At 36.5% G+C, this 27788-nt stretch overlaps 1 pseudogene; it reads left to right on the top strand.

Annotated features, from left to right (window-relative positions):
• Positions 1-8618: 8618 nt before the first annotated feature.
• The window catches only part of LOC131402504 (small ribosomal subunit protein uS19-like), a 90117-nt pseudogene continuing 70947 nt past the window's right edge, over positions 8619-27788 (top strand).

Genomic DNA, 27788 nt, shown 5'->3' on the forward strand with positions numbered 1-27788 from the left:
TGCATTTTGTTGTTATGCTTTTTGAAAATAAAGTTGTATTTGGAGGGGAAAAAAGCCCTGACATTTATTATGCACATCATCTTTCTTCTAAATGTCAGAACTATATCATTTGATAGTTAAGTGATAAGGTACAATGAATTGAAATGACGGATGACATTTTATTTCTTTTATGGTTTTAGATAAGGGCCTTTTGCCTAATGCTGTTTTTATATCTTGTCATCAAGTTAATTAACTTTCTGAATTCATTATGATAGAAAAGAAGCTGCAAGTCAAAATTAATTGAAATATAATTAATTTAAAATATACATATTTCAATGCTACTGAGAACAAGAAGTGAAAATGACTTATGTTACATGATTCTAGTACAACGTCAAAATATTTCACTGGTGATGGAAGTGATGTTGAGAGAGAGATCACGTTTTAGAAATCTAAGGTGAAACTCTAATTCTTTGCAAATGACTTAAAACTACTATTATTACATATTACTTGATTAATTTTTATTTTCTGTAATATATAATAAATATAATAAGAAATATAAAATGTTCAGCATAATGACAACTTCCTAGTTATAAACTTCAATGATGTTAGTTTTTCTCTCCCCCTTTTTACTTTCCATATTAATAATTGATGTATAAGGAGTAGGTGAGAATTTTGATAGTGGTTAAAGATGGTTCAGTTCAGACCCAAGAGAAAATAACCAAAATTATCTGTTAGCCATCTGGGAAACAAAAACATTGTTTGATCATTAATTTTCAAACATTATATATATATATTTTTGTGTGTGTGTGTGTGTGTGAGGCAGATCAGCCCTATGCTAACATCTGCCAATCCTCCCCTTTTTTTTCCTGCTGAGGAAGACTGACCCTGGGCTAACATCTATGCCCATCTTCCTCCACTTTATATGGGACGCCACCACAGCATGGCCTGCCAAGCTGTGCGTTGGTGAGCGCCCATGATCCAAACCAGCGAACCCCGGGTCGCCACAGCGGAGTGCATGCACTTAACTGCTTGCGCCACCGGGCTGGCCCCAGACATATTATAGTTTTTAAAGTATAAATTTCAGAGACCTGATTTTTATTCCCCAAATGAGGAATTGTGGCAAAAATCATTTAAAAAATTCACTCTTGATTTGTTTAGTTTTTCACTGGGAAAATTTAATTCAAAACTTAGCAAAACCGATGTTTTCGTTTTGTGTAACTGGATGCAGTCTTTCACAAATTAAGAGATTTTCCAGTTCCTGGGATTAGATAAAAGACATAGAATATATATATATATTCAAATTCAATATTTTTACAAAAGAGAATTTTGTCAAATTTCTATCTAGAATTATGATTCTGGTGCCTCTTTCTGATTTCTGGAGTTAGATAACAGAACCTAGGAGAAAACTGAAATAAAGTACGTAAGATAGATGAGTCAGATGGAGGTGTATAATGACAACGATTTAGCAAGTCAACTTAGAAATAATACCATAATTTTTTTTTCTAATTCTAACAGAACTTTTTGTTTATAGAAACCTGAATTCTGTATTCAGTTCACAGAGCAGACACCTACTTAGTTACTACAGACTTAAAAAATTGAGACCAGGATTTGTTTTCTCTCTTAGGAAAATCACTCAAGGAATATCTCTTTATATTTTTCTTATAAAAAGTGAGGATTCCGGACCCCACATGAATTTGTTGCTGATAACATATAACAAATAATAATAATAAAATGGAGATACTTTAAATTATGAAGCATTATTTTATTTATGAATATGTCTAACATAAAGAGAAATTGTGGTTATGCTTATTACCTATTCTCTATACAGCAGCTTTTAAAATGCATGACCTTGTTCAAGAGCAAACTGCCTAACACTTTCTAAAATAAAGACTATGTAGACTTGAATAAATATTGTTACCAGGCTTTAGAAATGTTTCAACATCTTATGAAATAAGCACATTTAGAAAATCCGAGTTGTTACAAATTGAGGAGTAGATTGCTCAAAAGATGATGCTGCTTTCAAAGTTATGTCTCTTAAAACTATTATGTTCAATTTTCTTTTTCTTTTTGACATCCAGACACAGAGGCATGTCTGGATGAAAAGAGTTTTATTTAAAAGGCAAGAAACAAACTTTAAAGAATTAGTATTGATGCTTGAGGCTTTAATATGAATTTCTGGGGATATTTTGGGAATTCGTTGTGGTTAATTCACTTTTGTTCATTTCTTCTGTATGTCTTCCACGTTGAGGGACATGTGAAATCAATGCAACCAGGTGTACAGAAGAGAATCAAGCTTTTTCAATCCCACTTTCCTTAAATTACTAACTACAGTTATCGTTATTTTAATGAGACTTTTATTAGTATTTGAAATGCTTCTTGTCTTACAACTTCCATTGAGTTGTTAAATATCTATCTTTTTTTCCTCATCTTATTTCTTTAATAGGTTATCTGTATAGAATTTCATGGACACTCTAAGAAATGATGATAGATTCTTTAGTCCTGAACTGAGGATGAGTAAAATAGTAACTTTTGTTAGGTCAATCAAATCATGATGTCCATTTCAGTTATTTCATACAGCACATTTTGGTGGAGCCATAATAAGATCTTCCTTTTGAGACACACTTTATTTTCCCTCAACCCATGGGCATAATCTGCTAGAAAGTGACAGCACACCTACATTGTATAGCAAACAGTCCGATTTATACAGAAGAGATTCCACATTTCCACACCTGACTTGGAATATTTGAATGTGAATCGTAGAATCACTGAGAGAGATTGTCCAAACGGGTGGCCTGCTCAGCTATAAATAGGAGAATAGAAGAGAATATGAATAAGACGAAAAAAATTAAAAACTTCATGATGTCATTAGTTTGGCTTATATTGTAATTGAAATTAATTTGATTACATTACAATTACATTAGCAAATAAGTGTGAAATAGGATCACATATTATATGTTAGAAAAGCCATTGTTAGGAGACCAAGCCAGTAGTCTCAGGATGCTGACTGTACTTAGAAAAGGAACAACATCTAGGGATTGGAGAAGGAAAAGAAATAGAGAAGAGGAATGGAACCAACATTTATTAAAGGCCTGACACTTGAAAGACACTATTCTAAGTGCATGTTGTCCCATTTAACATTTATAACTCAATAAGGCAGAGTGTCATCTCCAAAAAATAGATGAGGAAACAAAAAACTTCAAAGAGTTATGTAACTTGCAAAAAGTTTTAAACTGGCAGCCAACAGAGAAGGCATTGGAACTCTGGCATGTCTGCCTGCCGGCCCGGGTTTATGTGGTTGCTGAACCTGAAATTAGCAGGGGTAGCAGCACCTGTAGCAAAAGATCCATCCTTATGTTCCTCATTTTATGGCTTTATGATAGGTGCTGAAAAAAGAAACCCTCAGTGATGAGGGCCCAACTTTAGAAAATAATCTATTATTTAATGGAGGTTATGTTTTGACACATTATTTAATGGAGGTTAAGTCTTAGCATACTTTACTTCCTAAATTTTATGTAAGACAAACACTTCTGCTGCAGATATGTACAGATAACAGCCTGAGTGTGTTCATTTTACTAAAAGGCAAACGCTGGTGTTATAAAAAGAAATAAATGATGAATATCACTTAGAAGAGTGGTTTTCAAACTTGTGCTTTTAAACTTATTTTTGAATGTGAATCAGTGAGAAAAATGTACTCTCTTTCATCACCAACACACACACACAAATTTCTAAAATAGTACTTTACCTTAACTGCATGTAATGCGTTATGTATCCATCCTATCCATCCCACCCCTCCCAATTCACACCATAACATAACACTTTTTGAAAAATACTGGTTATAGATACACTGAGTTGATTCCATAACACACTGTGGGCCATGATGTATGGTTTGGAATTTACTAATTGAAAGATATCAGGTAAAGCTTCCTGGAGAATGTAAACTTTAAACTATAAACTTAGACTAAGAAAATAAGTAGAACGTAGTTAGGCAAAAAGTAGGGGATGGGTGGCAGTGTACGGTTGTATTCTAGGCAGAGAAAACAGAGGTGCAGAAGCCCAGAATTGGAAAGGAATTTGGTGAGATCAGGAAACCGAGAGAAGGGACGGTATAGCTGGAATATATTGGCAGAGTGGGAGAGTGATGAGTGAATCGATATGCATATAAACCAAAGCTATATAGACCATATTAATAATGAATTTTTTGAAAGATGCTAATGGAGGAGGGAGAGGTGTGGACTGGATCACATTGGTTTCACGAACAGGTCAACCTGGAGGCCGGATGGGGAAGAATCTGAGGAGGGGCAAGAGTGGGCATCAGAAGAGCAGTTAGGGGGCTGTTATAGTGGGCTGGGTGAGAGACATAGCAGTTTAGAGTAGGCCAGTGCAGAAGCCTTGGAGGAAAGTAGATGAGATAAAGGTATGTTTATGAAATAAAACAAGAAGATTTGGTGATGCATTGGCTGTGAAGGGACAGTGAAGAAGAATGAGGGTTTAATGACAATAGTTAAAATAATTACTAACATTTTACAATAGTTACTGTGTGTCAGACACTTTCCTAAGCACTTTATATGGTAAATTTGGCCTTCAAACATTTTTCTGAATGCAACTCAAGTTAAGAAATCTATTTTATGTTCTCAGATACACACATGTATTCATAAAACAGTACCTCAGATTTCTGGCTTAACAGTTAGGTAAAGGCTAGTGCTATAACTGAAATAAAGAATAATGGAGAAGTCTGTTTTTGGAGGGGGAAGGGGGGAATGATGAGTTTGATTTTGCATATCGTGAATTTTAGATGTCTGTGTGTGGATCTGAGCTCAGAAAAATAATTTGGGCTATAGATAAAACATTTGGGAATAATCAATGCATAGATAAAAATTAAAGCCTGTGGACGGAGTGAGACAATCTGGGCACAGAACACAGAGTGAGAAGAAAACGAGGTTTACTTTAGAGCCGTGTACAAATCAAATATTAATAGTCAAATTGAGGAGGAAGAGCTGAGAAAGGAGCCTGAAAAGAGTGGCTTAGGACAGAGGAGAATGTCAGGGGAGGGTGTGGTCACATGGTCACAGAATTGAGGTGTTTTGTTTGCTTGTAAAATGACGAGTACATAAGAACGCGTAATGGACTGTGTCAAATACCTCTGTAAAGTCAAGTCAAGTAATAATAATAAAAGTTCCTTCTGGATTTAGAACACGCTTGTTGGTGGTGACCCTAGTGAGAGGTGATCTCTGTGGTGCAATGTGTAAGCGTTGTAAACGTGTGACTTAAACGAATTGTATTTAATCTATGACTAGGTAAAATTCACAAGTTAACATGTTTTTCAGGTAATATTCCCATTTTTGGATAGTTAAAGACCTAGTCAAAATTATAGCTTGGCCCACAAAGTCTGGTGTTGGAACTCTGCCAAGTGTGAAGACGTATTCTTCCATCACGGTAAGGATATGTGGATGAGAAGAACCACAACACAATGAAGACAACAGTCAAGTAAGAAAGTTCTTGTATCAGCACAAAGGAAATTTTGCAGGAGTTGGGGAATGAGGAGAAGTTGGAGGCATGGAGAGGGGAGGTGTGGGGAGAGAAGCAGCTGTCATTGTACAAGATGTGTGTACACTCGGCATTCTTGCTGTGCTCTTCAACTTGTAAGGTTTCCCGTGGATGGTTATGGCAGCTGTATGAGAACAAAACAGAAGTTGATACTTTTCTCAGTTGCCTTATACCTGGTCCCTGAAGTTCTAGAGCACAGGGAGGTTGTCAGTTGTGTGATGGGACAGATTTTCAGATTAGAGAAGATAGGAGAGAAAGGAAAGGAGAGCACTGAAGACTATTAAGAATAAAAAACTCCTTAAAGGGGATTGCCTACGAAGAGAAGGAGAAGCTAGGTTAGTATTCGGGAGTTTTCTTTGAAATCGAAATATTTCTTTTCTTGGAGAATGGAGATACCTGTTGGTCCACAACCTCAGGAGATCCCCAGATGCAACTCAAAACTGGCCCCCATATGCAGAGGGCAGGGAGAGCCTGAAGAAAGAGGCAGACTACTCCAGATTGGTAGGTGGCAGTTTTAATAAGCAAGGAATCTTACATGTGAGGCTTGTCTTGGGAGGCCCCAAGACAAGTAGATACCTGCAACTGCCCACCAGAATCTTAAAAGTTTATATAGAGGCCTTCACAGGGTTCAGTCATGTATACCGTCCAGATGGTCTCAGCAACATATTACTCTCTCAAGGCTGTGTCCTTGAAATGACTCCTAGTGTGGGAACGGTGGGCAGAACACACATCCCAAGGGCAGAGGAGGGGGTAAGGAGCCTCCGATTGCTGGTCCAGCTGATGGGTCAACCAGTTGTTCACATCCGCTTGATGACCTCCTCCCACGATACCTCATCTCTTGTAATGGGAGAGAAAGTGGAAAAGAAGAGAGCAATTTCAGGTAGGCTTATGGGTATGGTGGTGCAAAGTTGGGTTATCTTCTGAAGGCTTCTATAGTCTCTGTGAAATATATAGATAAATGTAGGCAGTGAGATAATCTCTTGGGAGAGAGAGAAATGACAGGAGGTGAGAGAGAGTCGACAAGAGAAACCTAGCAGGATTCCTGGGCAGGATTGAAGTCCCAGTCAGTTTGCAATGGTTTTAATCTCAGATGTGTGAACTTTCCCATCAGCCTCACAGCTTGCACAGGAGAGACAGATGGTTGGCTACGTCCTGGATTAGGGTGTTGGGAGAGGTGTAACTAAAGGACAACAGGAAAATTGTGTTCAGAGTATTAGTAAAAGAATGACTAAACTAATAACAACAGACTGTAATTGGTAGGCTGGAATTACACACAATGACTTCAAAGTAAAAAAGTGTATCTGAATTTTTCAGTCCTGAACTCATCTTGAGCTGGACCTCCCATTTCCACTAAGGATAGTAAAGTAAATTTGCTGATTAAAGATAACTGAATCTTGTATTTTAAAATAGTCTCTTTGGGAACACATATCCCATGAATTCAAAGTTCAAAATTCTTTTTGTGAATGTTTCTCTTCATCTCAAGGAGTCTTGTCTTCATCTTTCTCAGATGGCTTGTTGATAGAGGAGTTCAATACCAATTGGTTGGGGGAAAAGGACAGTTAAATCCACCTTTTGTCTTTATTCTCATTCTCTCTCTCTCCTTGGTTACTTCTCTCAATAGCTGGAGATGCTTACCTCAGTGTCTTGTCTGAATAGGAACTATTGCCATATCACATTACCTTCTTTATTCAGGAACAATATTATGAAACAGGGAACTGATATACAGGAAGAAAGAGAGGGGTTGGTGGATTAATAGTCCCAGTGTGTTAGGAGAACAGATGTAGCAGAAATGGTTCAGGAAACAAGACAGAAGGAGAGGCAGATGTGTTCAGGGAGGATGATATTTGAATTTAGTATTGCAAAGCTGGGAAAGTTTTGTAGATGACAGTGTCCAGAGGGTGCCCAGAGGAGTCAACAGATGAGGTAAAGTGGAGATCTTGGAGACAACAAGGTGGTGATGCAAGACTGCTGTGTAATTTGGGTCAGCAACATTGCCTTAGAATCATCTAAGACAAACGTAAGAGTTGGAATGGAGATTGAGACCATGATCCAGAATCTTCAGTTAATGAGGCATGCATTCCAGATGGCAGTGGCATGAATTTTAAATATCATTTTCAGTAGAGACTTTCTGATCACCGTAGAATAATAAATTGAAAGGAGAGAGTATAGTATAGAGGCTTTTTAGAGCTAGCATTCAACAGGAAATTTATAACTATAAAGTGACCAAAGAGAGCAATGTTAGAACTTTCATGCCAAGACTTGCAAAAGAAGATATAATTTCTGATGTATTCTGGAAGTTTTGTCTTTGGTCCCCAAATGTTACATGGCATGGAGTAAATGTTTTCTTCACTTCCAAATAGATAAGAGGTAGGAAAAGTATAGATGAGCAGTTGGATGAAAGGTACCAAGGTGCCCTTCTCTCCTCTGCCCCTTTGCCTCTAATCTGGTAAGGTAGCAAGATTTGGAGTCACCATTGTTACTGCCAACAGCCAAGTCTGCACATATTTACATAACAGAATATGAAAGTGAGTTATGAATAGCAGTCAGTGTCATTTTCTTGTATTTTGATCAAAAAGATTTATAGAAATATCCTTGGACTAATGGACCTTGCTGGAAGTGGTTTCCAGATATCTCACCCTGCTGACTTGGACGTGAAATGCAGGAAAGCAGTGGGGGGTTGTGAGGGGACTGAAGAGACATAGGCAATTCCTGGCTCAATGTCAACTTCGAGAGGCTTTGAAATTTACTGTTTAATTGTAATTAACTAGTTAAGCACTTGATTTAATTACTAGTTGCTTCAATTAGAGGAGAATTTGGTGGGTAATTTTTTTAATTTCCAAGGCTTCATTTAGTGGGTAGATTCTATCTATTATAAAATGCATTTGCATGTAAGACTGATTTCTTCAATTGCTTTTTCATAAAGAATTCTAGAATTGACACTTTGAATAAAGTTCCATATTATGCAAAGCAATCTTTTTAAAAAATATATAAACCGAACTGTTCTGATGAATTCACGGAGTTATCATGTGGTCTCTTTATTTACAGTCATTAGAATTTATGCTGTTCTCAGAAATTATACCTTATTACATGGCTTATATTTTTAATGCTAAAGGTGTTGTCTAATTACACCATAATTAAATGTAATTTATCAAATAGAAATAAAGACAAAACCAGTAATCAGAGACTTTTCCTCCATTCATAGATATTCAGTTGAGGTGTATCGTGTAATTAGTTTACCACTGTTTACTCTAGAACAAGTAGAATAAAATTGTCATCATTTTTCCTTTCATCATCTGACAGCACACTTGGAATTCATTTGCATAGGTTTACAATGGAAGTCATTACTCCCATCACAGATCTACTGTTGTATAACCAGCAAGGAAAAAGTGAAGTTTATGAAATGGTAGAGATAAGAAGATGGATTTATTGTTGAATAAAAGAGTTCAAGTTTTCTTTTCTTTTTTGGGGAGCAACTGATGTTCACATAGAACTCTTGTGATCTCAGGTTTGGCCAAATCTCCAAGAAGACAGATCCTATTTACTCCCACACACACAACAAGGTAGGAAAGACAACTGAGACATGACTTACAAAGGAGATGGCCTGAATCTGGTGCTCGAAACTTATTCCCTCACCCATCCAAAGCAATAAAGTGATTACAGTCAGAGAGGCTAAGCAGTATGAGATTGAAGATTTCTTCAGAATTGGTATGCTCAGTGTTCTTCTCCCTCCCCAAGGTAGAGAAGTGTGTGCGTGTGTTGGGGTGGTGGATTGTTTTCTTCTCATCTCAAATCTATTTAGAGGCACTGCATGAAAACCTCATGGAGACCCATCTATGTGTATCTGTGATTTGGATAATACAGAAGCTGAGGCAGGAGCTGCCTACCAAACAACTAAATAAAAAGAAGGATGCATTTCGGAAGTAAGTACACTCACACCAGTTACTGTCAAAGGTGTATATGTCCAGTCGTACTCTTTCAACAAGATGGGGTTACATTCATCTGTACCATATACATTTAATATAAAAGATTTAGCTTCCCAATGAGCAACTATATAACTGGTTTGAGTTCAGGATAAGGAAGCATCACTACCCCACCTCTCTACCGCGCCACCTCAATCCTTTCTTCACTCTTGGCTTTCTGGAGTAATGGTCTCTCTTAATCCATTTCTAATGGTTAACAGAATGGATGTTGGGGTTGGACACACCTGGAGTAGAATTTTGACTCTATTGCTTACTGATACATGAGAGGTTCTTGCAGTTTACTGAACTTCTTAGGCTTCTATTTTGCCATCTGTTAAATGGAGAAGATTGTAGTGCCTACCCCATGGAGTTACTGTGAAAAATCAGTACCTGTAAAGTACTTAGCTCAGTGCCTGGCACATGGTGCTAAATAGATGTTAGCTATTATATAAAATATATATTAAAAATGGTTGTCCACTCTAGAGTAGCCTAGTGTCCCCAATCCTATCCCAAAATACAGATTCAGGAGTTTCTCCTCTGAATTCAGTTGGCAGTCTTGTGATCTCTGTTGGTGTTAAAAAGTCTCGAGTGTTGCTGGGAGATGTCGCACTGAGCAGCTGAATGATATAGAAGGGGAAGTCTCATATCCGTCCTATGGTTAATGGGCAGAAGAGGCTTCTGCATAAAGTCAGGAAAATATTTCTGTTGGTGAATTGAGTTGGCAGAAATATCTGTATGTAGCTACCAAGTGTTCTCACTTAAATGGTTCATGAAATGACCAGCTGCGTCAGTTCCCTGGCACCCCTATGGGTCCGAGGCATTTGAATGTGTCTCTTAAAAAAGTCTTCCTCCAGAATCTTTCACCGCGAAATTTTCCAAAGATTATACTCTGGAAACTGTTTTGGGAGTGACACTCCAGGGGTTTGAATCCTGGTATCCTTTTAACTTCCCTTTCTTAACCCCATCTGAGCCAAAGCTCAATTTCTCCTATTTTTTCCACAACAGGACTTAGTGAGACATTGAGAAAGACCAGATGTTAGCAACAAAAAATATGTTTACATTCCTAGAGGATAAAAAGAGAGTTGGGGAGGCTGTTGCTTTTCAAACCACAGCTCGTGTATAGTTTAAGAGAAAAAGGAGGTACTTTCCCACGATACTTTCTCTTTATGCGTCAGATAGTTTCACTTGTTGCAGAAAAAAAGGAAGTGAGGAAGAGATGAAGTGAGGAGGAGAAAGAGAAAGGAAGGTAGAGAGAATCTTTTTATTGCTTGTTACATATATGCACACATACACATTTATAAATAGCTAGGCAGCCGTCACTCACTGTGTGCTAGGCTCTGTGCTAGGAGCTTTTTTCCTAATCTGAATCTTTCCTTTGATCCTAAAAAAATGGGATCATAATCTCTGGTACATACTAGGAAATTATGGTTCAGAGGAGTTAAATACCTTGCCTAAGTTTACATGGCTAAGTAAGGGGCGGAAACTTACACTGTCTCATTCCAAAGGCCATGCTCTTTGCGCTATACCATGATATCTCTGATTACTCGTTTAGTTAATTTTTATTCCTTATGTAGAGATGACCAAAAAATGGGTATTCATTTGGAAAAAGTAACATAATGATTTGGACATTGGACAAATATCTATCATATCCATCTTGATCCTTTAAAATTTAAACTTCCTTAAGATATCATTATCTGTATTATATTTTGAAAATATTTTTATTTATTTCTCATCTTCATTAAAATGTACCATAATTATTATTTCACTGTTTAACACAAATAAGAAAGAACATAAAAGAAAAAAAGCCTAGTATTTTATTTTATTTTTTTTTGTGAGGAGGACTAACCCTGAGCTAACATCTGATGCCAATCCTCCCCTTTTTTCTTGAGGAATATGGGTCCTGAGCTAACAACCGTGGCCATCTTCCTCCACTTTATATGGGACTCCGCCACAGCATGGCTTAACGAGCAATACGTCGGTGCACGCCGGGGATCCGAACCTGCGAACCCCAGGCCGCCGCAGCAGAGCGCACGCACTTAACAGCTTGTGCCACCAGGCGGACCCCAAAAGCCTAATGTTTTTATTGGCGTCAGTATGTGCTTATCTCCAGTGGAATTCATGTATCTTGATGTACATCTTGTTTTTGCTATTACTATCTAAACAATTTTCTATACTTTGCACTTAATTTTATATGTCTTTTTTCCTATTTGTTGCTGACCGGAGCAGCACAGGGACAGATGATGATGGGGCATTATGAGTGTAGTGGAATTCCGGGTTAGGGCCACCGCTATTACATCAGCCATTGACGAGTCACATTTCCATGTGAATATTTTCTAGAATTTTGGGAGGATATAGAAACACTGCTATGGAGAGAAGATAATTTCTACCTTTAAAGTTGCTTAAAACTAGTGTTTTACTTAGGAGTCTTTTCCTTTACATATTTAGGTTAATGTGTCTACATTTAAGAGTTCTTTCCTTTTCAATATTCATGTTTTGGTTTTAGCACCTTTTCCGCGTAAAAAGCAGAAGGAAATTGCTGCCGTCCATTTTCAATTTCCCTTAGGATTCAGAAATTCTGTACGCCAGAAACTTAAATCTCAAAATATTACGGATCCACTTGAGCACTGTCCGAGTGAGGAGACTGAGGCAGCGGGGTGAAAGTAATGGATGAATGCTTATTTCCTTCTCTCTTTCTAGACCACAAAATCTAGAAGCAGGGTCTTCTGCTTTTTCTCTTGGTGTCGACGACAACTTGGGGCTCCCCCCTTCTCAAAGTGAGCGCTCCAGCAGACAGACAAGAGAAAACCAGTAGGTGAAAGTTATGTCACATCGTGAGTTATTTCTTTTTTGAAAATTATTTTTATTTTCATTTTTATTTGTTTATCGTCCCGCTTGCTCTCAGAGCACACACAACTCAAAAGTAACATAATTGGTTGGAAAGAGCATTGGAAACTTATCTCCCTCCCCATGGATTCCTGTCTCCCAAATTGGAGTCAAGGTTAAAATAACCCGGTGCTGATCGTCATATCATCTAATGCTGTCTAGACACGGTGAAATGTTCTCATGCGCAGTTTTGCAGACAAGAAAAACACAGGTTTGCATAAATTGCTGGCTCAACCCTTCTGGGATATGATTACAAAAGGAGAACTCTGATTTTATTTCTTATATATTTTACAGCAAGGAAAATGAGGGAGTGAAAGCCATTTTGTGGACTCTGTTCCATGGGGCAGGAGCCTTGCTCCGTAGAGTCCTCAATGTCCAGGATGAGGGTAGAAAAAAAAATTCTATACACGCTCAATTTTAACTGTAGTGTCCAGGCTCACTCTTTCCTCCAGCTCATATTTCGTCTATTTTTTTTGTCATCATATTCCTTGCTGGGCCCCTTCTGCTTAGAGCTCTTTTTAAATAAAGACACTTACAAATTTATTTTTTTTGAGTGATTGGGAAAATCCTTTGTCTCCATTTTCACCTGCTCTATAGCAAAACTTTTGTCATTTGCTTTTTTATTTCTGTTCCTTTCCTTCTATGTACTAGTGGTTTTTGACATAGGTCCTATGCTGGATCCCTTTTGATTATGATTCATCTTGAAAAGACATGAGATCTTCCCAGGTCAGAAGTCTATAGGAGGGGTGTGTGTGTGTGTGTGTGAGCACACAAGCGTGCATTTGATTCAGGCTAAAGGGACTGTCTCTGTTCCTAGGTCATGTGTGTGAGTTAAGCGATCCTTCCTTGTGCTTCAGCTGATGTATCTGGGGGTGTGGGCCCTCACTTGCTCTCCACCCCCAGCAGAGAGCCTGTGCAATATCTCATTCAGGCCATTTTCTGATCCAGGTCCTACCATATGACATTCATTGGCTAATATTGGTTGTTATTGTTATTACAAAGTTATCATGTGTTTTTGTATTATTAGGATAGTGAAATGTACTGATTATGTCACTGAGAATTGCTTACATTTAGAATGCCGTGGTTGTCATTTTGTGTAGGGCCTCTATGGCAAAAATCAGATCCCCAAATATTCAGAAATAGTGTTTTCCTGAATAAAAGTATTCAACTATAACAGAAGTCTATACTTTTAGAAATGAAAAAGACCAATGATTGTTTTTTAAAAGATAGCTCATAGGTTCCCGTGTGGAAAGTTCTGTAGCTAATAAATAGCAGAAAATGAGTGACTTATGCTGTTATAAATTTAAATTATTTTCTCAAATCATATATATACGTAGTAACCAATCAAGCAGATCAGAAGGGCTTGTGATGCAAAGTAAAAATCACTACCCTCTTCTCTCCTACCCCCTGACCCACGGCCCAGAGGAAGTCTTTTAAAATTGTTGTTCTGTTTATGATCTTCTTAACTAGATAATGTGATCATGCCTCTATTTTCTGCTTTACCAACTTAATAAAATATCTATTGATTGTTTACTATAAAGAGTCGTTTTCATTTTACCTGTCATTTTTCAGACATTATTTTGAGAGTATAAATTTGAGATTGGGGCAAAAATTAGATCGGTTGAGACAGAACGGGCATAAAGGAGTCAGAGACAACAAAAATTGTCAATTCTGTGGAGTTTTGCTCTAAAGGGGATTGGAAAATGGGTCTATAGTTGGACAGAGATGTGCAGTCAAGAAAGGTTTTTGTTTTCATTTGTTTCATTGGGACTAGAGAGCTTACATGTTTGTAAGTCAACGGAAATGATCCAGGAAAGACGGAAAAAGTGTTTTATTTGTGCAGAAACTATTCTTAGCACCCTAGCTCTATCTGTGCCTATGTCTATCTATAGCTATATAGCATATCTACACGGATATATTCATTGAATCCTTACAACAGCCCTGTGAGATAATATTATTATACCCATTCTACAGGTAGCAAACTTGGGGACTGACAAGTAACATTCTCAAGATCACAGAGCTAGTAAGTGGCCATGTCAGGATTCAAATTAGAATGTCTAGATTAAAAACCAGAGGCATGGATCGACTGCCTCTGATACCAGTTCATTTTTAATATTTCTGTTAAGTAGCTTTTACTTCTCCCACTGGAAGACTTTAGTATCTTCTCTTTGTAATTGGCATTCTGAAGTTTTGCACTATTTTATCCAGTTGTGGTTCTTTTTTGTTGAACACCAGAAAGGCCATTTCAATCTAAAAACTATGGCCGGTTCAAATCTGTGGAATTCCCTTTCATAGTCCTCATCAGCACTCATCATTATCATCATTCCCTCCTCATTAGTTTTCTGTTGCTATGTAACAAATTACGACAGACTAATGGCTATTTACAATTTCTCAGTTCTTTACGTCAGAAGTTCAGGTGGGTTCAGCTGGGTTCTTGGATTAGGGTCTCACAAAGCTGAAATCAAGGCGTTAGTAGGGCTATGTTCCTTTTAGGCTGGAGGGGAGAATCTGTTTCCTTGCTCATTCTGGTTGACGGCAGAATTCATTGTCGTGTGACTGTAGAACTGAGTCTCCTGTTACCGTGCTGACTCTCATCCGGGCACCACTCTCAGCTCCTAAAAGTTGCCTGTATTCCTTGGCACATGGCCCCACTCCATCTTAAAAGCCAGCAATGACATGTTGAATTCCCTTTATGCTTCAAATCTCGACTTTTTCTTCTGCTACCAGCCAGAGAAAATCCTATGCTTTTAGAAGGCTCATATGGTTAGATTAAGCCCACCCAGATTAACTTAAACTCTCCTGATTGACAACCTTACTTACGTCTGTAAAATCCCTTTTGCCATGGAACGTAACATAGTCACAGGTGTGACATCTCATTATATCTTGTCATATTTACCATTTTCGGGGTCAAATTTGGGATTCTGGGGCTACCATGTCCACTCTCCCTTCATTTTTCTCTGTTCCCTTCCACTGTCGCATGTTGGATTTCGTAGAATGCTCTTCGGTATTGTTTATGTTTTCTTTCATATTTCCCATCTTTTTGTCTTTTTCTTCTATATTTTAGGAGATTTTGTTTTCTTTTCAATTTCCTTCTCTTTTGGAGAAATTTAATTTTTTTTCTAAGAGGTTTTTCTTGTTTATTTTTTAAGCAATGGTATTCTGATATTGTTTTATGGTGTAATATATTCTTGAACTCACTATTACATAATTAAAGATTTTTAAAAGTTGGTTTCTGTGTTCTGAATTACCTGTTTTCTCTGGTGGTCACTTTTACTATGTTTATTTTGAATTTTAGCTTTTATGTTTCTGGAATTATATATAGTGATTCTTCGTTATGTTCATATTGAAGACAGTGTTATTGAGAGAGTGTAGTGGGTTTCCTTTGACTCTTTTTAAATAGGTCTGTTTCTTTAGGTGGTTGAGAATTTCACCTTGGGGCAAGGTATGGGACTAGATGGGGCATTTTACTGATAGACCTTGAGGAGCACAGGTAGAGAGCTATCTGATCAACTGTGGGCCAAAGTGTAAGAATAAGAATTTTTGGAGGGTACTTACTTCAGAGTCATACTTCGACTTTCTCTAAACAGATGATTTCAATTTTTTTTGGAGTATGTTATCAAGTGTCATGCCTGGGGGAAAGCCTGGCTGTCTATGCAGAGGCTCTGGAAGAGAAATTAGGTTGCTGACTGGTAAATTTATTTTATATAATATTTTTAATGAATTTTCCTGTTTTCAATGTTATTTCTCACTTTGGTTCTTTGTTGCATCAGTTGACTTTGAGCCCAAATCCTCCCCAGGTTGCTTTCAAGTGAATATTTTCACAACTACTCAGCAGTATTTTTATGGTATATTCTGGCCTGTAGTTTTTTCCCCTCTGTTTCATCTGTCAATCTGCTCACATATACCTTCATCTTTGAAATGTTTGTTCTAATCTCTTGTATTCTCTGATGCACCTCTCATTCTTTTCTTTGGTAGGAAATTATTTATTTTGTATTTCAAAATCTTCCAAGAGTAGTTGTAGGGGTAGATAAAAGGCAAATACATGTTTCCAGCCTTCCATCTTAGATTGGATGTGAAAGTATGACTTTTTTTAACAAATAGATGGATTGGTTAAGTATATTCTGAATTAGCTCATTTTAGCATAGTGATTAAGACCACAAATTTAAAAAGACTTCAGTTTAAAACCAGCTGTACCACTTGCTAGCTGTACCCCATTTAACTGAATATTTAACCACAGTTACCTCAAGAGTACAATGGTTGAAACTATTAGTTGAGATAACACAGGATTGACATTTAGAACAGAGTCTATCCCGTGTTAAGTGCTCAATGAATAGTAATTACTATAATAGCAAGATAATGACAGAGAAATAACTGTGTGATCAAAGTAATATGGGTTATTTGGTTTATACCATTGGTATGATCATTATCATTATCAAATATTGATTGAAACCTATGATGTCATAAGCAATGAGAACACAAAGATATAATGGTAAAAAATTGTTTTTCTCTAAAGATAATTAAAAATAGTTGTTGTGTGTAATACTTATGTATTATTTTTATAATGGTATAAGATCTTCCTTTGAGGAAATAGTTCCAATTTTATAATGCTTATGTATAGTAAAATATTTCATTAACAGAAATTATTTCAATTAGGTTCTGTGTTTCTTTTCGATGGGTAAACAAATATATTTCTTATTTATATAATTTTTTAAAGGAAACACTGTTGAATATAATATATATCTGAAATATGAAAGTAGCTTACAACTTACATAATTATTTTAGTATATATAATAAAATAATTCTAATATATATAAATATAGTCTAATAAGTATTATATTTTTATATGTAATAATAAATACGTATATCCTAGGCAAAGGGCCATGTTATTCACTATATCTCTGCTCCCTTGGTCAGACAAAAATTAATTCTAGTTAATGGGATGCTGGATGATTATTAGCTTTGAGAGTAGAAGAATATTGCTTCACTTTGAAGTTCTAAGTCATTTATCACTATGTGCTTGGGAATAATTCTGAGACTTTGTACACTAAATAAAAAGATCAGAAATACAAACTAGATGTGTTCTGTTTAGGAATACATTAGGAAAAAAAGGATGTGTAAGTATACAAACAGTGGCCAGTTCACCCTTGGAATTTCATTTTTGCTATTCAAAACATGCTAGGTTATTATCTTAGCTTATGGGAGCTGTGACTTACTACAACATATTACCAGGTCTATGGTAGCACTGAAAACATTTTGTCTTTCATGCTACTGAATTTTAGAATTTTTAGTTTTCATCTGGAAAGCATGAATATTGTTACATAATTTATCTATTGCTACAGAAAATATATGAATTTACGAACTGGAAATCTTCCATTATTCATACCTTACACGATCTCTTTAGCATTTGTCACATTTGACAACATTTTGTTTAGAACTTCTTTTTGAACTCTCAATTTTGCTTCTTTTCCCACTTTTTTATTGTCTGTATTGCTAGATCTTCTCATACCTTTGATTATCTTCTTACTCTATATCCTTTTTTTGAGGAAAACTTATCCACAACAATCATTCAGCTACCATCACAAAACACTAACATTTATCACGCCTGTGAATCCTGCCCAGTCTATTTTCTAAACTGTAATTCTCTGTCTCCTATCATCTATCGTCTATCTTTCTATCTACCTGCCTACCTACCTGTCTATTCCCAGCTTTTTTACAGCTATTTTACTGGAGATGTCTGCCTGAATGTCCTGGGAGGTATCTAAAACTCACCAGGTTACAAACCAAGAGAAGGCTTATTTATAGCATTCTCTATTCAAAAACGTTCCCCGTTTACTCCGTACAACATGTCCACTGCATCCAACAACAATCTCTGAATCTGCTACTTCTGACAGGTTATTAGCAATATCATCAAACCAGTTTCTCAACTAGTAAATTCAGGGTCTTGTCAATGTCTCAATTTTCTTTTTTTTTTTGACTTCAACTTTTACTTTTTTAAAAAAAATTCAAAAATGATCACAACTTACTTTCTTCAGATTTATGACCAAACCATATTATTTTGTATTGAAGATATTTTTTAAATGTCTTCTTATTCCATTCCATTCTGACCTCCACTTTTCAAGTCTTTATTACTTTTTGCATCCTTTATTGTGTTTCTTTTTACCTATTTATATATTCTTAAAATCATTACAGAGAATCTATTATGAGCTAGTCACTGTGCCAGGGACTTACTTCAGATAGTAGTCAAGGAAGCCCTCTCACATGGTGACATTTATGCCAATGATAATGGGAAGATGATCAGAAGCCAAACTATTCTCACATCTCCTCCCCCTTCCAACGCTACTTCCTATCATTCATTCTCCACAGTGACTTCAGATTATTTTTTTTCTAACACAGGTCTTTAAACACAAATATTGCTAAAGTGCTCAAATTTATTTAAGGACTCCAATTACTTATGATGTGAAATCCAAATTCCTTTAAGGCAGACCTCTGCCTTCTGTGCCAGCATGGATTCTTTCCTACTCTTTTTTTGTACTAGGACAAAGATTTGTATTCTCCAACAAAATGTGAACAAAACAACACAAAATAAAAATAAAAACTGTATGTTATACATTGTTCTTTGCATGTACCTGAAATGCCCACCTACTCTTGTATGCCTACCTCAGCCTTCAAGACTCATCTCAAGCATAACATCTTCAATGAGGCTTCCCTGAGAGAATTCGATTCTTCTCTATGCTCCCACATGCCCTCAGCTTCTAGAAAATACCTCTATTATAGCACCTGTCACATTAAAATTCAATCATCTTTTACATGTTTGTTTATTCAACTAGATTGAGCTTATTCAAGTCAGGGACTGAGATATTCATTTCTGCTATTTCTGGCATTGAGCACAAAGCCCGGCCTATTAGATATTTATTACAAGTTTGATGAATGGTTAGATGGATGGATGGAGAGATGAATGACAAAAATTTGCCTTTTTCCAAAAATAATTGCTTTGAATATATCATTAGTCTTGCTCTCATTTCAATGCCAACAGTTTCAAGAGATTTCAATGACATGACTTGTCTGACCCTAGAAATAAATTTCTATATTTTACAACTCCAACACAAAGAGCTTACAAAAACTTCTCAAGTTGTGCACTAGATTCTTTTATATTTTTAAGATTTGAGGCATGGAGGGAGGGATTAATGGAAATTCAAAGTGGGTTTGAAGGACATAGTAGTTACTTGTAAATAAGAACATTCTGTTTATCTTCTTCTAGTTCACTAAGGAAAAAAAATGACAACAACACTGGGGAAAAATAGCTCGTGCATTTTAGATCACAACAAACAAAACTAATAAACAGCAAACCACAGAGACCTGTCAGCTGAAAGGAAGACACAGCATTCATTTTATAAACAGTTCACTGGCATGTCAACAGACAATCTGGCAGGGAAAGAAAGTGAACAATATTTTTCAAGAAATATCTATTTTGCTGAATAAATCTTGAGCAAAATATTGTGTGAACTGTATGGATATGGAGTAAGGGCCGTGCAAAGTGAAGAGTTCATATTTCCAACATGAAATATTTTTTTGTTGTTGAGATACATTTCCTTTGAAATTTGAAAATTATTCCAGTGTCATTAATAGTAACCCCTTTTCTACAATAGAACATTTAAATAGATGTTACAAAAGATTCTTCTCTTTCTAATAATGATGAGTCAGGTATGGTGATAGAAATAGTAAGATACAGGCAATTATCTTCATATTAGCAGTATGATTCAGGGGATAACAGAAGGAAGCCATAACATTGAAAACAGTTTAGAATTATTAACATGGAGACCAACTGATGTGATTATCCCCTCAACTTATCAAGAATTACAAAGATGATCAGATTGAACATTTAAAGTAATAGGATCCTTGTCATAGATTGAGTTCTCCCAAAAGAAGATTCTTAGATTTTGATTTAGGCACAGAGTATTTATTTGGGTGGTGATCTCAGAATGCTGGAGTGAAACAGTGGGGGGAGTGAGACAGGGATGGAGGGAAACCCAATCAAAAGTGGGTTCTTGAACTGGTTATAACTCTAGGCAACTGGGCTCAGTCTTACTGGGGACCCTTTGGGGAACTATGTAGAATGAATCTCAGAACAGTCCCTCCAATGAATATGAGGCTGGGACATCCCCCTACTGACACCCATCTTTCACTGACTGAAGGTTGCTCCTGGAGATGTATGTTTACCGCACTTATGGACTGTGCCTTTAGAGTAGGACACTTTGGGAGCTTGAGGAGGGGAGCCTGCAGTATGTGCAAGAACTGTCCATCACAGCTATAGCTGAAGGTAGAGCTGGTCCTGCAGCGTGTGGTGTGGGGCACCAACAGTATCCAATGTATATGTGCATTTGCACTTAAATTTATAATTTCTCAAGCAGCTACTTTAAATATAAGGATGTATATTTCTGTAATTTAATTGCTCTGAGATCAAAAATAACCCAGTACTTAAAAATTTGCAAAATTTGAAACAAATTTGGAAAAGTCATAATGTGCCACTCATGACACATATGTGGTAAGTACATTCTAACATCTTGTTGTTGCTATTAACTAACAGGCTGGAGATAATTTGCTCTATGTAATTCTGAAGACATCATTTCAGTGAAGATCTCTTCTTGTAATTCTTCAAGACGTTTTTCTTTGAGGGGATCATGCTAACAAAATGGAAAAATGCTTCTGACATCTAAAAGAGTATCTTTGCCATCCATCCTTTTGTTGTAGGTAGAGCAGAGCTCCTCTTGGGCATTGGAACAGTAACTAATTTTTCTTTTCTTTTTGCTACTAAGCTATGTCTTAGATCCTCTATAAATATTATGTCATCAAACTTTTAACTTACAATAGTCATAAAATTTTTCAACAAATACGTATTTCATTGTGAATAAGTCTTGAGCAAAATATATGTGAACAGAAGTTGGTTACCCTGTTTCAGGCGCTGTTCTAAGGAAAGTATCTGTATTAACATATTTAACCTTAATTAAAATACTGTGAGGTAAGAAGCGTTATTTTCCTTATTATGTAGGTAATGAAACTGAGGCACAGTAAGGTTAAGTAGCTTCCTAAAGGTCATAGAGTTGCTAAGTATCTGAACTAAATTTCAGACCCGACTGTCTGATGCTGGAGTCTGTGCTTGTTAACAAAGCTACTAAGTGGCAATATCAGGATTTAAATCAGAGGGTAATTTAAACTTGGATTGATCTGATTCCAAAACCTATATGTTAATGGTTATTCTGCATCACGTTGCTTCAAAATCACCACTTCAATCCTCCTCTGTTTGTCCAACAGACTGAGTTTTCGAAGTGCAAATGGTGTCGCATCTCACCTCATCATTTGTCTGTTTGAAACCCTTCAAGCCTCCCCATTACTTGAAGGATCAGGCTCAGTTCCCTTTTAGGTAGTTCCTTTTTACCTGCTGGCTTCACATGCTGCCAATCTTTGAATGCCACATTCTAGTCACATTGATTTTCTTGCAACTACTCGTTTCACACTTCCCTACCTCCATGATTTACACATGGTACACATTTACACATCTTTGGAATCCTTCTCTGACTTCACTTGGTTTCACCCCATTTTTCTTTATAACATTAACTAAGGTATAACCACTTTATGAATATTGATTTTCATCTGAGGCAGGAAACGTTTTAAAGTGAAATGAGACACTATTAAAAAGCTATGTCAAGACAAGTGTAAACCAGCACTGCTCAGGGGAATATGGGACTCATGGTCACCCCATTGATGAAGGTCTTCCTGTCTCCTCATCTCTCCTAATTTGAGTTAGGTACTCCTTTCTGTCCTTGTATCTTATCAATGTTATATGCTTTTAACGCGCTACTGAAATTAACCCTTTTTGAGAGTCTGTTTCACTAGAATGGAAAATTATTGAGGATAGGAGTTTTATTTCGCTCACCTTTGTACTACTTTCCAAGCTCAATTGATTGTAGGTACTCCATGAGTATTTGTGTAATGAATGGACTCAACGTACATTTCCAAAAGCTAACTACAGCAGGAGAGGACAGGTTTATAGGACTTTGGTTTAGTATACAGAAGTGGTAGCACTGGGTACTGGTGGGACTGATGTAAAAGGGATGGCCAAATTAGTGGAGGTTAAATCGGATTAATTTTTTGGCAGGGCTAAGGATTAGGGTTTGGTCTCAGATGGAGAATTATCTGGTTTGAGGTGAGATTATATACTTTTGTCAAAACTGGATTAGTGGGAAGGACTGAGGTTACAGTGAGGGACGAAGGTAAGAATAAGAAATGCACGCAGCCCAGAAGGTTTGGCAGGGTCGGAGCTAGTATCAGCTTTCTCTCATAGTGAATTTAAACATGTCAAAATAATAGTATCTTAAAGTAATAATCATTTCCTTCTCTGTGTTCTGATTATATGTGCATATAATAGATATATGTACAAATGATTATTATGTATTTCTACTGCTACATCATATTGTATATGTGTGTGTTGGTATCTATTTGATTACATACTTGTTTCCCCCATTAAGCCATATGCTTCTTGAAGGACTAGGGACTATGTTTTACACATACTCTTTTTCTCTTTCCACCAGATCCATTGATGTGCCTGACATATAGTAGACATTTAACTAATCCTTTTAAATAAATGAAAAGTTTTCTCTATTTAACTCAGTCCACTTTCTATGTTTGATCCATCAAACTGCTGATTGTATCTTCACTAAATATGTGTTCAATTAACAACAATAGAATGTAATCTTATATTTGTTTTTGGCTAACTGATGAATTTATATTTTTCCATTACTCTACTGTAAGCATCATGAGGGCAAAAGTTATGTCTGTTGTGAATATTTGTATCCCTTCTGGTGAATATAGTGATTGGTACATAATAAAATTATTTTTAAAAATGTTGCATGAATGAAAAGTTGAAATGTGCAGATTTATCTTTGAAGAGGATAGGGTCTTTGGTGGGCTGACTTGGGTTTTCTAAGTGGAGTCCTCTCTCACATTTTTCATCCAGGATCTTCTCTATTCTTTGGACAGTTCTAGTGGCTGAGAAGTCAGTTCTTGCCTATGATAGTGAAAAATGTCGTATTTTCCTTGGTACCATTCTCATGACTTTTTCCCCCCCTGAGGTTATGTGTGTGGAAGCTTCAAGTTCAGAGTTAATTCATACATTTTGCAAGTATTTATGAAGTGGGTTAGTTATTTCTAGCATTCTGCCATCTTCCCTTCCTGGTCTGTTTTTTTCTGTTACTGACATCCTTACTTTAAGATCTTAGGTCAAGTGACTAGCTCCTCTCTCCCTCCTGCCCCTGACCCACTCTTTTTGAGAAATACTTCATGTGTTGGAATTATGACACCTTGAGTCTCGCCTTAAGTGAGAGGGTGGGAAGTGAGATGCAAACTACAAGCTTGAACTTAAGCTCTTACCAAATTTCCACTCTTATCTTTTAATAGATGTTTATTGAATAAAGGAATGAACCAATGGAGACTGAAGCAAAGATAATTGATAACTAAGATCTTAGGCAGCATTTATTAAGTAGCATTCAGGGGTGAAAGCCATGCTTTACTGAAGTTTTATATTTCCCATTTTTTGTTGTTATTGTTTGGTTTCTGATAGGTAATGCTTTTTATTTTTTAAGAGGCTAGTTTCTCCTCTGAATATTAAAAAAATATAGAATTAATTTAAAAATTACATATTACTTTCCTTTCAAATGATCCTTAGATAAAAGAATCTAGACAGTCATCTATGCTTCAGTCTAACCCAAGGCAGGAGCAATTGTCCTCTCTTGCTACTTTCCATTATTTCTGAGTCATTATGCACATAGTTCCACAGTCATATCACAGTTTGAAGAGAGAAGATAATACACCAACTCATCCAGAAAAAACCTCATATTTAATACTCATATACTTAGCGCACGTTATAACAGTTTTATTCTGTAGTATACAAAATATAGCATATTATTCAATTCGATCATTCATTCAACAAGCATTCCCTGAGTGCACATTGCGTGTCAGGTACTATGCCACAGTTTGGGATGTAGAGGAGGATACAAGGTTGACCTACAGTCCTCGAGGAACTTTGGTGGAGAAGACAGGTACAATGCAACTGGATTAAAGGAGTAGGGAAAGAGGATGATATTTTTTTCTTCTTGAGAAGATCATAGACAGTGATCTTTAAAACACACACAAAGTAAAAGAATAGATATTTGTTTGAGAAAGCAGAGCTGAGCGGCTGGAGAATAAAGGAGAGGCCAGTGGGGAGCAGAGTGACTTGATTTGGGGGTTTTAAACATCGTGTTGCGGAGACAAAATGATGAAGGCTGGCCTGCCGGGTGGAGAGACCGAAGTAGGTTGATGCCTGTAATACGCTAACCAGGATGTGACGAGCGTCTGAAGCAAAGCTCTGGCGATGTGATCGAGAGGAGGGGGAAGTAGGGGGCTTGCTTAAGAGCAAAAACCCATTTCACGTGTGTGGTGAAGGCGACTGAGGGTTTCAGGAAGGCCCCGCCAGTGCTGGCTTCTTGCTGCTCGAGCGTCACGATCTTCTCTTGACCTAACGTTCCCAGGCAATCTTTCTCCAGGTTGCCACAGTACTTTTTTCCTGAAAGCGTATATCTTACAAGAATATATGGCGCCGTTAGAATATTACCTCGGAATGGTCACACCTAAGGGAAAGTGTGATAATTTTACCCATATTGGTAATGATAGTGAAATACTCACCCTGGAGAAGAGACATTTCCTTCATGTATTAAGTAAAAGTCACTAATAGGCAATGACGTTTTATGTCCTTGTCTTTGCCACAATAACTGGAAAACAAAAGTGTGTATGTTTTTAGAAATCTTAACATAAATTCTATTCACACCGCAACACAGTTCTCATTGCTATGGTAGTGTGTATATATATATGTACTTACTTCGGTAGGTAGGTGGTTACTTAGAGCCTGTAGTATCTACAAAAAAGCAGTTAATGAGGAGTCACGATCTGAATTCTTGTCCTGCTTCTGCTAAAAATGTTTATAAAAAGTTGAACAATTTATCTATGTAGCCTAAGTTGTAGATAATCTACTTTAAAATATACAAGTACCCTAGAGAAGGAAGAGGTAAGGATGTAAGGTTTAAGTAAAAGGACTAAATAAAAATATAAATAAAAAGATCTTGAGATAAAGAATCCTGGGTTATGTTTTTGGAGTTGTCAATGATTCGTTACCTAGAGTAACCAGTTTATCTGAACACTATGAAGAAACTGTTGAAATATGTGAACTCTAAAATTATATGATTCCAGAACATTTTATTCATTTAAATAACTCTATTTAATAATAGTCAAAATATAATAACTAATGTTTATTGAGTATTTCTTATGGCCTAGGCAATGTGTATATTGATTATCTCACGTGCTTCCCCAACAACTCACGGCGAATCATGACTATTCTGTTTTAGAGAGAATGAAATGCGTTTCAAGGAGACATAACAAGTCTCAAGTCATAAATGGTGGCGCTGAGGATCATATATGTCTTGAGATCATGTACCCACACGCATACATACACACACAGTATGTTTGCAGAACTAAAATGAGGCAGAATATTGTAAAATTGTCTGATGAATTTTAAATGTCTTGATAATTATTTGAATAAATATTTGCCTGTTGTTGGGTAGTGGTCATATTTATTGATTTTCATATCTCCAGCAACAATTAAATTGTCTGGCACATAGCTGCTCAAATAATGTTAGTTAAAATGAGTTAAAAGATCTGAATATTGGTAAACAGTATTGTTCTTGGAATTGTTGGATATATGTCTGGGACTCTTGATAGACAGAGTAGATTTGGTTATTCTATGGGACAAAATCAGCTTTCCTGGCCCAGGATGATGGTGGAGGGAACCGTAAAGAATTGAAGGAAAAGAGAAAATAAAACAATCCATCCACAGAACTAGCACTGAGATGTTGGAATAATATTTATATAATACTTTGGGGTTTTTTCTATCAACTGTGTTGTTGCCAGACCAAATATATTTTTATTCTGAGCCTTTAAGTTTTGTTCTTTTCATAAGACATCGCCAATCATCTTTTATTCGTTCATTTTTTAGTACACTAAAATTCAAAGTTGAGAGCACAATTAGGTCTATTTGAATAACTAAGAGTTGAGGTAAAAGTAGCCCCAGTGGGAAAAAGTCATGGAGTCGCAGTTATAATTCACCTCCCTATTCCCTGCTGCTACCCTTGATACAATGTTCCTCTTTTAAATGTTATACCAAAACCTTTTTTAAAAATGTCACTAAGATATGTATCCCCAGGTGATATAAGGAAACATGATATTCTTCTTTCTACTACTCATTCTCTTGGGAAAAAGAATAATCTAGCAATTTATTTTGTGAGAACCTCTGTCACGGCTTTCAATCCAGCTTTCTTAGACCTCTTGTTAGCTAAGGAGTTATGTAACTTTTACATGCTCTTTTGAAGCAAAACTGAAGTCACATCTGTCTTTACATGTTGCTTCCTACTGTTAGTAACTTTTATTTTCAAGTTTTTCTTCTTTTTAAGGATTTGTCTTATTAGATTTCATTTTTTCAGACATTTTTCAGGAAGCTGCTAGAATGTTTATCCTCTTTTCAATGGCTTCCTGCTGTTTTGGTACTAGAAATAGTTCCACTGGTGCCATCATAAGTTTTTCACAAATTTATTCCCATATCATTATTAGTCAAATAATCATAAAGCAAGGAACCTTGGCTTGGTGGCCGGCCAGTTTTTGTTCAAATATGTTTTCTTTTAATTTGTCCTTAGTTTGTCTTGGAAACAAAAATGCGCATAAAAAGTAGCCATGAAAAACTGCATGTCATTAATCATATGGTGGATTAAATACATTGTGTGGTTCCGGAAGGGAAAACTAGAACCAATGGGTACATGTTATATAGAGAAAGAGTAATTTATTATGGGAATTAACTCTATAGGGTTGCAGTTGTCAGAATTTTGAATGATAACCAATTCTATATCTTTGAGGATATTTAAGAAGAGATTTAATGATCTCTTGCCTGAAATGTGATAGAGGAAGTTATATACACACAATATAAGTAGAGTTGAATTAAATGATTTAGGATTTTTTTGACTATAAATATGTAAATGCACTCATGATTACGTACTTACTTGTATGTACACACGTATTTCTCTAGATTATGTGTCTGTGCGTGTGTGATAGAAAGGGTTGGACATAAAATGTTGAATAGAGAGAATTTATGGCATTTTAATTAAAAAAGGAAACTCCAACTGTTTGAGAGATATAGGCAAATTGGTGGATGCTGAGGGGAGCCATTATACCACCACTGACACGTGGTAACCATTGCTGAGACCAAGCTGGTGACCTATGTGCTGGTAAAGAGTCAGCCAGGCAGGCAGCAGATTCATTGTGATTTGTGGATTCCTAGAATGTGAGAAG

Source organism: Diceros bicornis, unplaced genomic scaffold (assembly GCF_020826845.1).
Source record: "Diceros bicornis minor isolate mBicDic1 unplaced genomic scaffold, mDicBic1.mat.cur scaffold_117_ctg1, whole genome shotgun sequence".
Taxonomy (NCBI): domain Eukaryota; kingdom Metazoa; phylum Chordata; class Mammalia; order Perissodactyla; family Rhinocerotidae; genus Diceros; species Diceros bicornis.